Below are 10,790 nucleotides of genomic sequence, written 5' to 3' on the forward strand. Positions count from 1 at the left end.
ATTTCAGCAGAGAAAGAGAAGGGCTGGGAGGGAAGCAGCTCTGTATCCATTAATAGCCAATGGGAGTTTTCAAGTAAATACCAGAAATTCAGATATTGTACGCTGCTGGCCTTCTTCCATATCTACAAGCAGTTCTGAGAGTTTTACTAGACCATTTCCTATCCCTGTTCAGCTCATCTCTATCTAGACATTATTAACCAATAAGGAAGTTTCTTTCTGTCTCTGGACAAACTCTCTTCCAATTAAGGGGTAAGAATGAATAGAACTTGGACCATAGAGTAACTTCTGACACCTGACTTATATTGTAAGCCACATGAAGACAGTGGAAATGTTTTATTTAAGCTTGTGTTTTTTAAAGTGTAGTTGTTGTGCTTCTCACCATATTGTTTTGAGAATTGAAGATGGGTGGGACATGCTTGCCTGGATTGTGTTGGTGCCAGCGAGGAGAGGGAGAATTTGGGCCTGTGCAAAATTGTAAATGGAAAAGAGGGTCCATGGGTTCTGTGAAAACCGCTGCATTCAAGAGTTCGTAATCTGTTGTTGAGCATAGCAGAGTACTGTCTGTGCTAAAAGAGGAGCTAGAGGGAGAGATGAAAGAGAAAGATAGGTAGGGTTTGTAGGAAGGAGAACAAACTGAGTATTGGGTGTTTCAATCCTGCCACGTGTGGTTTCCTTGCCAACATAAACACCCTGAACTGCCATCTTGAATGTTTAACATAGCCTCTTTTAAAAAATGGAAGGTAGAATGCGCTGCAAAGTAAGTCAGGAGCTGAATAACCAGTTCTAGGTACCCTGTGGTGCATCCTTTCACTCCAGTGAGCAAAGTCTGATGCCTTCCTCCAACTTGAATGGCTCTTCCTTCAGTGTAAATTGAGGGAAGGCTCCTTAGGCTGGAGGAAGGCTTCTTGGAAGATGGTTGGATCCACCCCTCTAGTTACACCACAAGTCTTTTTGCCCCTGTCAAGTTGGAACTGACTTATGACAACTCCATAGGGTTTTCAAGGTAAGAGACATTCAGAGGTGGTTTACCATTGCCTGACTCTGTGTAGCTACCCTGGAGTTCCTTGGTGGTCTCTCATCCAAACAGTAAACAGAGCCGAACGGTTTAGCTTCCAAGATCTGATGGACTATCTTGGGCTATCCAAGTCAGGGCACCACAAGTCATTACCCATGCATAAATCATAGAAGCTACAGTGGTCAGAGCCATTCCAATGGTTTAATTCATGTGTAAAGGTTTAATATGATCTTACAGAACTCTAAAAAGTGTCAGTTACATAATTGGGGGAGAGGTGTACTGCTGACTCCTTTCCATGAATCAATAAAGACTAACCAGCCAATCATCTGGATACAGTGCTTGGTTTGTTGAGGGATTTCCCTGTTACAGTTTCCAACCATCTCCCTCCATGAGGGCTCAGGCCAATGATACCTTCATTTCCAGAACAGCCCAACTCTCTCTCAGGAATTCACTTTTGGGGGGGATTTCCCTCATCATCTTGCTCCCCAGCTGGAGCTCTAAGCTCTGGCAGGACTTTGTTTCTTCCCTCTCCCTCTTCCCTTCCTAGTCTCCCCTGCTCCCTCTCCCTCTCACCTGCTCTATGCTGCCTCCATCCTTCCCTTCGGCTTCCCCTCGCCTTTATGCTGCTCCCTTCTCTTGCAGTCCCCATGGCTTCCGTTATTCTATGGTCACCCTCCGTGCTGACATCCTTGGTGAATCCCATCTGAGGCTACATGGGATCAGGACTGAATTGTGCTCCCCAACCCCACATGGTCACATGGTCAAACAAAACCAGTGGTCAGATCCCTGGCACCAGGAGCCCCTGTGTTAGCCTAACTGCTTTATGTACAGCAGAGGCGTTATTAGATAATAATTTCGGTGGTGCTGACCAATGCAAGATCCTCAGTATTACAGAAATAGCAAACAGTTACTTTTACACTAAATGAATGGGGAAGGGAGTAGCAAATACTTATCTGATCAGAGGCTTGATCTTCCCAACGAAGAATAGGTGAAACAAACAGGATAACTATAAGCACTCTACTGCACAAGGTTGGAACCAGCCAAACACGTGTGGACCTCTAGGCTGCAGTCCATGAGGTCAGAGAGGAAATAAAGGATTACAATAGCAGCAAGACTATAAGTTACTTAGTTAGTGAAGAAGATGGCTAGCGGGGTTCAAACTGTTGAACCTCACTTTATATAGGGGGGGGGGCTTTTGGGGGCTGGCATTGATGCCATCCTCCTTGCCCTTCCCACCTGTGGTCCGTCCCAGGACTCTATACTATTGGTTATTTAATAATGATGTGCCTACCTAAAAGGAGTGGGCAATGTTGAAATCTAAACCTTTAACTCAGGGGATGCATCTGGTCAAGGTGTGAAGATGGTACCAAGGCAACCTTTGATGTGTAGAGGGATGTGGCCTGGTCTCAAGCCATAAAATGACCATTCAACAGGAAACTGTCCTTTTTGATGCAAACCAGATATCAGTGTTACGTGTTTACCAAAAGTTCATCAATGGTGGTTACATCCATGCAACTTGTTGTTTTGTACTGCTAGCAATGGCGATGGAGCTTCTTCCTCAGCTGAGCTGTGTCTGTGTGTCAAACTCCATTTTCATAAACAGCAGGCTAGGAGCTTGTCAGGTCACAGCATTTCAAGGCAAACAGCTTTCTCCCAACCCATAGGGATTCACAACCACAGTCCAGGTGTGTGCATGTGTGTCAGCAACCACAAACATACATACATATGTTTATCAGAAATAGCACATATGCCAACACCTGGATCATTCGCATAGCCCTGCCCAGACCTTGGCCATAGCTACCCATCAGTGGGCAGGCACTTCCATGGCCTTCATTCATCGTCAGTGTTGGCAGCCATATGGGTTCTTCTGGCTACCCCTCAAAGTGTTCAGCAAATCTTGAAGTCTGAACCTAAAGAATGATCAGGTTGATTTGTTGTTGTTGTTGTTGTTCAGTTGCAAAATCAAGTTCGACTCTTTGCAACCTTATGGACCACATCACGCCAGGCCCTCCTGTCCTCCATCGTCCTCCGGAGTTTGCTTAATTTTATGTTATTTGCATTGATAACACTGTCTAACCATCTCATCCTTTGCTGTCCCTTTCTTCTTTGACCTTCAATCTTTCCCAGCATCTGGGTCTTCTCCAGTGAGTGCTCCCTTCTCATTTGGTGGCCAAAGTATTTGAGTTTCAGCTTCTGCATCTGGCCTTCCGGGGAACAGTCAGGGTTGATTTCTTTTAGGATTGACTGATTCAATCTCCTTGCAGTCCAGGGGACTCTCAAGACTCTTCTCCAGAACCACAATTCAAACAAAGATGCCTTTCGATATTGTGTATGTGTTAGGGTTGACAGGTCTCAGGGTATGGCCTTAAATGCTGGCATTTTAATTTTCTTCAGGTAACGGACAGAACTGACATGATATGTTTTTACTCAGCCAGAGAACTTTTGCTATTAGCTCCGTCCCCATGTTCATCATGATCATTCTTGGGATAGGAAGCACAGTAAAGGTCTGTCCCGACCAGTGTTCCCTCTAGGCTGAGTTAGTGTGAGCTAGCTCACAGTTTTTTAGCCTCCGGCTCACACATTTTTGTCTTGACTCAGGAAGGATGGCTCCAGAGCAAACTAATTTATGCAGTAGTCAAATCACTCACTCACAACTTGAATGCCAGTTGCTCACAAAGTAGAATTTTTGCCAACAGGACTCCACAGCTTAGAGGGAACATTGCCCCCCCCCCCGACTCAACAGATCCACCCTGTGCCCCCAGCATGGCATAGTGGTTAGAGTATTGGACTAGGATTTGGGAGACCCAAGTTTGAATCCCCACTCTACCATGGAGGCTTGTTGGGTGATCTTGCACCAATTACACACTTTCAGACTAAGCTGCCTCACAGGTAAAGTTGCAGGAAATTGAGGAAGCGGGGACATTGGGGGGCAGCCTACGGTGATAGCACGATGTTACTTCCAGGGAAAACCCAGAAGTGACATCATGCATCTCTAGGAATCATAGAAAGCTTTATGATTTTACCATAGAGTTTCTAGTGATTCCTAGAGGGGTGTGACATAAAGCCATTGGCCCAGTGGTGGTGGGAAAGAGGAGCTGGGGCCAGGGGATCCCCATCCCTCGCAGGGGATAGGCAAGCCTAGTCAAAGGGTTGTTGCAAGGATAAAATAGAGGAGAGGGGGGAAATGTAATCTGCGTTGGGTCTCTCTTAGAGAGAAAGGCAGATTATTAATGAAATAATATAAATAACCTATGAGATCCCACCTCCTAACTCCCAGACTCTATCCCTGTAGTCTCCTATTCTGTGTTGTTCCGTGACCTGGTAACTCTTTCTGTGTGTCTTCTTGCTTTGTATGCTTTTTGTATGTATGTCCACAGTTCTGTGGAGCTGCGGTGGCTCAAGTGGTTAAGACGCTGAACTGCAGGCTGTGGAAGTCAGTAGTTTAGCAGTTCGAGACCTGAGTTGCCACATGACGGAGTGAGCTCTCGTCTCTAGATCCAGCCCCTCCAACCTAGCAGTTCGAAAGCAAGAAATTGCAAGTAGATAAATAGGTACCACTTTGGTAGGAAGGTAACAGCGTTCCGTGCGCCTTGGTGTTTAGTCATGCCGGCCACATGACCACGGAAACGTCTTCGGAGAGCGCTGGCTCTTTGGCTTTGAAACGGAGATGAGCACCGCAACCCTAGAGTTGGACTCGACTGGCTTTCGAGCAAGGGAACCTTTACCTTTTACCACAGTTCTGGGTACTTGCATATTCCTTTGACTGTTCAGAAACAGTGTGGAACATGGTTGGGGTGGGGAATGTGGTGATCTGTTGTTTACAGAAATAAAATACAAGTCATCCACAGGCCCCTGGGCATGATTAAACATATCTCTTTCAGTCATAGCCCTTGCCTTTGTCTGGTGTTTTGACCCTTCCATCTGAAAATCAGGCCTATAAATTCAAAATATTTCAGCAAGATTTAACCAATAAAAAAGGGGGTGGGGAGGGGAATTTAAAATGTAAGCTTCTGGCATTTGTTTTTATGATCTCATTTTGTTCAAGGTATCAGTTCCTGGTAAAAATTATATTGTTTCGCAAAATGCCTTGAGTGTAATAGTCTAATAATACCAGTCATTTGAAACTTATAAATGTATTCAACCACGAACAAGATGGAGCAACATATTGTGTAGTCCATTATGTTTATGCTTAAAATGGCTTCTTCCCCTGCCCCCTTTCAGTTCTTCTGTGATTATACAAGTATTTATGTGAATTACTATACATTTTTTTTCAAAAAATAGTTGAATAAGGGGATAAAAGGTAATACGGACAATGTGCCACTTGAGCAAACATCAACTCATGTGAGGTAAATGGCAAGAAACTTTCCAAATTAGGCCTTTCAGTGATTGTTTTCACTGTTTAATACATATTCTGTTTAGTAAATTTGCAAATTAGGGTCACGGCTATCATGATGGGGAAGGATCCACAAGTATTTGTTTGCATGTCCTCTGCTCAAATATATAGAGGAGTTCAATTTTAACCCAAAACAGAATATGTGCAGAAGAGAAATGAAACCTTGCCCTACAGTGTTCTTGAATCTTAAAGGTAAAGGTTCCCTTGCTCGAAAGCCAGTCGAATCCAACTCTAGGGTTGCGGTGCTCATCTCTGTTTCAAAGCTGAAGAGCCAGCGCTGTCCGAAGACGTTTCCGTGGCCATGTGGCCGGCATGACTAAACACCAAGGCACACGGAACGCTGTTACCTTCCCACCAAAGTGGTACCTATTTATCTACTTGCAATTTCTTGCTTTCGAACTGCTAGGTTGGCAGGAGCTGGAACTAGAGACAGGAGCTCACCCCATCTTGCGGCACCCGGGTCTTGAACTGCTGAACTACTGACCTTCCACAGCCTGCAGTACAGCGTCTTAACCACTTAAGCCACCAGAAACTCTATGGTAAAATCATAAAGCTTTCTATGATTCCTAGAGATGCATGATGTCACTTCTGGGTTTTCCCTGGAAGTAACATCGTGCCATCACCGTAGGCTGCCCCTTGAATCTTAAAGGTAAAGGTTCCCTTGCTCGAAAGCCAGTCGAATCCGACTCTAGGGTTGCGGTGCTCATCTCTGTTTCAAAGCTGAAGAGCCAGCGCTGTCCGAAGACATTTCTGTGGTCATGTGGCCGGCATTACTAAAACCAAGGCGCACGGAACGCTATTACCTTCCCACCGAAATGGTACCTATTTATCTACTTGCAATTTCTTGCTTTCGAACTGCTAGGTTGGCAGGAGCTGGAACTCGAGACAGGCGCTCACTCCATCATGCAGCACACTCTGGTCTCCAACTGCTGAACTACCGTCCTTCCACAGCCTGCAGTTCAGCGTCTTAACCACTTGAGCAACCGCAGCTTGAATCTTACCCAGCTTCTAATCTCAGAGCCCAGCTGGAATAAAGAAAGAGAGCTGGCATGGTGTAGTGCTGTCCTCCCCAGGCTCTATCCCCAAATCTCTCGGAGTTTCCAACCTGGAGCTGGCAACCCTACCCCCCATCCACCACTGGTGACCAGGGGAGACCTTGCAATCCTACCCTATGTGCTCTAGGTTTGGTTAAAAACTCTTATTGCATTACAGTAAAAATTCACTTACCTTACACCAATGGTATATGATGATCTGGGAACACTACAACTTAGAAAAAATAAACCTATCGACAAAATCAGAAAAAAACATTAAAAACGAATCTCTATTTTTTGCAAAATGGTCAGACTTCATAGAATTTTCACTTACAAATACATCAACTATGCTATCAACAATGCCATCAAAATACAAAGAGATAATCGTGATATTTTAAGGCTTTAATCTCCAAGTTACTGTGTCACTATATTTGTTTGTTTATTTAATTGGTATATTAATAAATTAAGTCATATCTCAATATATGCACCCATATACAAAACAGTGTTTGATAATGTAAATCACTTTACAAATATAGATATTGGGTACAAATATTTGAAAAAAGAGATATGTATTTTCTATCTGAATATTTCATAACTTGTACTTGTATATGTTGACTTTTGAATAAATAAATAAATGTTTAAAAAAAACAACAACACGAATATGGAAAGACACAAGACATCTAGTGTAATGTGCCATTTCGTTAGTATTCTCTTTTTTTCTAGTTTAAGTTAAATGTTTGTTGATGTCTCTGAAGTTGAGAAGAAAGGGCCTTAACATATTTTTGATTTTTTGGAATCACTGTGCAGTGATTGACTAAATAGGATATTAGTTTACTTGGAAGATTTTGTTGTACATCCATGGAGGTAAATGGCTACCTGGAGAAAAATTCACTGTCAGAGTTAGTTGTGAACAGGAAAGGGTCCCCCCCCCCTTGTAGAGTATTGGTTAAGGCCATGCTCATTCTGCTAAGTGCTGATACAACACCAGAAATGTACTGTAATCCTACACTTTTGAATGCATGACATCTTTCACCCTGAAGCTGTGAACAACCACTCATCCTCAGCATACATCGTTAGCATACAAATGGCTAACTATGCCATCATTTCCAACTGATCTGATTGTGTTTTGTGGCCCAATATAACTCTAACTTAATGCCACTAAAACACTCAAACCATGGAATTTAAGACAAATAGAAATTGTTAAAATAAGCAAAAGGATTATTCATATGATAAATAACTTTTGTGTTCAGAGTAGTTTTAGTGGTGAGTGAGAGACACTTTGGATGAACTAAAAATGTGCCATTAGTAGAGAGAAACCAAGATTTTATTAATGGCTGTTTGTTAGGGTGATCAACAGTTAATGTTTTTGGTTCTGATTGTACTGTTTTTCAGCAAATTAGTGGTTTATGACAGAGGCTTGCATCCAGTGATGTGAAAGCAGAAACACAGACTTAGTGTGGTTCTTCTTGTGCAAGATATTGTGTAACACCTAGCATTTTCTTCCCTCTATGTCACAATGCCCAGAAAGTGCTTATATAAATTTTTTTTGCAAGAGACACAAGTGGAGATACAATACTTTGATTTAGTGTGAATAGCTATTGTGGTCTTTTCATGAATTTCTGCTTGTACAAGAGCAAGTGAACATGGAAATCTTGCACTGGATTCACCCCAGTGTCTTCATGCCTGCAGTACACAAATTGTAGCCATTTTACAGTAATTTTGTAGCATTTTGATTCAGTGAGGTATACACATTGCTTTTAGGCAGTGGCTACTGCTACTTTCAATTAAAGGATACAGGAGGAGCTAGGCTGAAAAAGAAAATCTGGAATAAGATGTATTATTTGATAGTTCAGTCTAAGCTTTGTCTTGGATTTTCCAGATTTCCCTAGTTAAGTACGGAAATGTCCGTTTTATTTGTGCTGGTTTTTGTTTAATATATATTTTTTATTTTATACTTTAAAAGGTGCAGAAAAGAAAAAAGTGGAGGTATCAAGAAATCAGAAAGTAATTAATCATCAGTATTTACATTTTACCTTTGTTGGAACAATTCTGATATTTAATACATAGAACAAGTGCAGATGCGGATGTCCCCATTAGGCTTGATAGGGGTCGCTATCGGGGTTTCCCATGGCGCGGGAGATACGGGCTCTATAACGCCCTGCAGCACCAGTTTATCCAACTCCACATCTATCTTGGGCCGAATGGAAATGGGGGCCATGCGGAACTGTCTGCATATGGGGGCAACTTTGGGGTCTAGCTGTAGGGGGACCGGGGGCGCTTTATAACACCTCAGTGCCCCATTGAAAACAGCTGGGAATTCCTGGCAAATCTCAGTGAAATTCCTCTGCGTGCATTTAGTTACTCCCCCAACCGTTATGCCCAACAGCCCAAACCACGAACGGCCCAGGAGACTAACCAAGTTACCCTCCACCACCCCTAAATTCAAGACCCCCGCAAAGCCCTTATACTGCACCCGGAAAGCCCCCTCGCCCCGAATCGGAATCTGGTTCCGCTGAAAGTCCACCAAGTTCAGGGACAAAGTTCGCAGGTGGGGCCCCCCATTAGGACACAGTCTCTTCAGCATGTCCACCGATATGATGGGTGCCACCGACCCCGAGTCTACTTCCATCAAGCAGGGGGTCCCCTCGATCCGGACTTGGACCTAGATCCTTGGGGAGGTAGAGGACCCGAGAATCTGCAGTACCTGAAGGGGCTGCTCCATCAAGTGGTAGAGGTCGCTGTCATCCGCGGTCTTGTGGGACGTATAATCCTGATGGTAAGGCGGTTGTTTGGCTCAGTTGCTGTTGCCCTTCAACTGGCAGACACGGGCAAGGTGTCCCTGTTTACCACACGTGTGGCACTTTACATCCTGAAACCGGCAGGACTTCCTCTCATGGTTGTCTCCACAGCTGGCGCATGCAGCTTGGCTGGGGCTCTTTCCTGAGGAATGGCTGGTGGCAGATGGCAGCTTGTGGCGGTGTTGTTGTGGCTGGGCGGCCCGAACTCCCTCTTCGTCCAAGTTCTTCAGACTAGACCTGGCCCCTGCAAAGTGGGCTGTTGCAGCGGGCTGATCCTTGTGAGAGGCCTCATGAGCGGTGGCGAGCTGTAGGGCCTCGTCCAGTTTCAGCATGCGATTTCCGATCTTCTTCCCTCACGGCTTGGTATCACTCAGGCCCCACACAAATTGAGTTAGGAGGTTGTCCCCCACCGTGGGGAAGGCGCAGTTGATGGTGAGGTGGCATAGAGTGGCCATGTAAGCTGCGGCCAATTCCCTGGGGCCCTGGACATGGCTCTGGAAATCCGTTCTCCTGGCCAGGAAAGTCGGTTTTGAGCTGAAATAGACATTGAGGACCTCCAGGATCTCCTCGAATGCACATTCCAGGATCGATCTGGGCGCCAGTAGGCTCTTGGTGAGTTGAATAGTATCCGTACCGGATGAGCCGATGAGCAGGGCCCTCCGTTTACCATCGTCCATGAAGCCGTTGAGTGCTAGGTAGCAGGTCAGCTGGTCCGTCCATGAGTCCCACAGCTCGGGCTGTGAAATGTCGAACTTGTCCAAACTTCCGTGGGCTGCGGCCATGGTTCTAGCGTGTTGCAGGGAGTTATTTCAGTTGGAAGGTGCAAGCGGCAGCGCATTGCTGTTCGGTAGCGTGCAGGGCGCGGATACTTCCTCCTCGGCCTCGGTGCTCGATGCTGCGCTGGTTGTGGACTTAGGGTAGCTCATGCTGATCGTGATGGACGGTGGTCATGACTCCGGTGGTGGTGTTGAGTGGTAGCAAAGCTTGATGTCGGTAGGAGTCAGGCTCGCTCGTCAGCATCCCATCCTCGTCGCCACTGAAAAGTACTCGGTTCAATACATCATGACTCAGACCACGACATAAAAAACACGCGTTTACTCAGTACTTCCACACTACAAAAGACAACAACAAATGGCCAAGTGGCCAACTATATACATTTCCAAGGGAACATCCCTAGATTCCATTGGGGGGTTTGAATCTCCCACCAAGGTTTCTATTGGTTCCCCTAGTGGACCTTAGGAGCCTAGTCCCTATTGTTCTTTTAGGAATCAAGCTCTGCATGCCTGGCTACTGCCTGGTGGCGGTTCCAGGACACAACATGCTCCATATCTATATATCTAATAGCCAACTTGCCTTCTCCGTGCGGATACTTAAATCAGCACGGAGGGGGCAGCTGGGGGGCCGGGGGAGGTTTGTGCACACGTGGGCCAGTCCCCACGTGTGCACAAAAATACAAAAAGTTTTAAAAAATTTCGGGGGGATGTTTAAATCCCCCCGAAAGTGCAAGAGCGTCTCCTGCGCATGCGCAGGAGACGCTCTGCAACGCCGCCGAC

Source organism: Gekko japonicus, unplaced genomic scaffold (genome assembly GCF_001447785.1).
Source record: "Gekko japonicus isolate JY-2015 unplaced genomic scaffold, Gekko_japonicus_V1.1 scaffold1969, whole genome shotgun sequence".
NCBI classification, from domain to species: Eukaryota; Metazoa; Chordata; class Lepidosauria; order Squamata; family Gekkonidae; genus Gekko; species Gekko japonicus.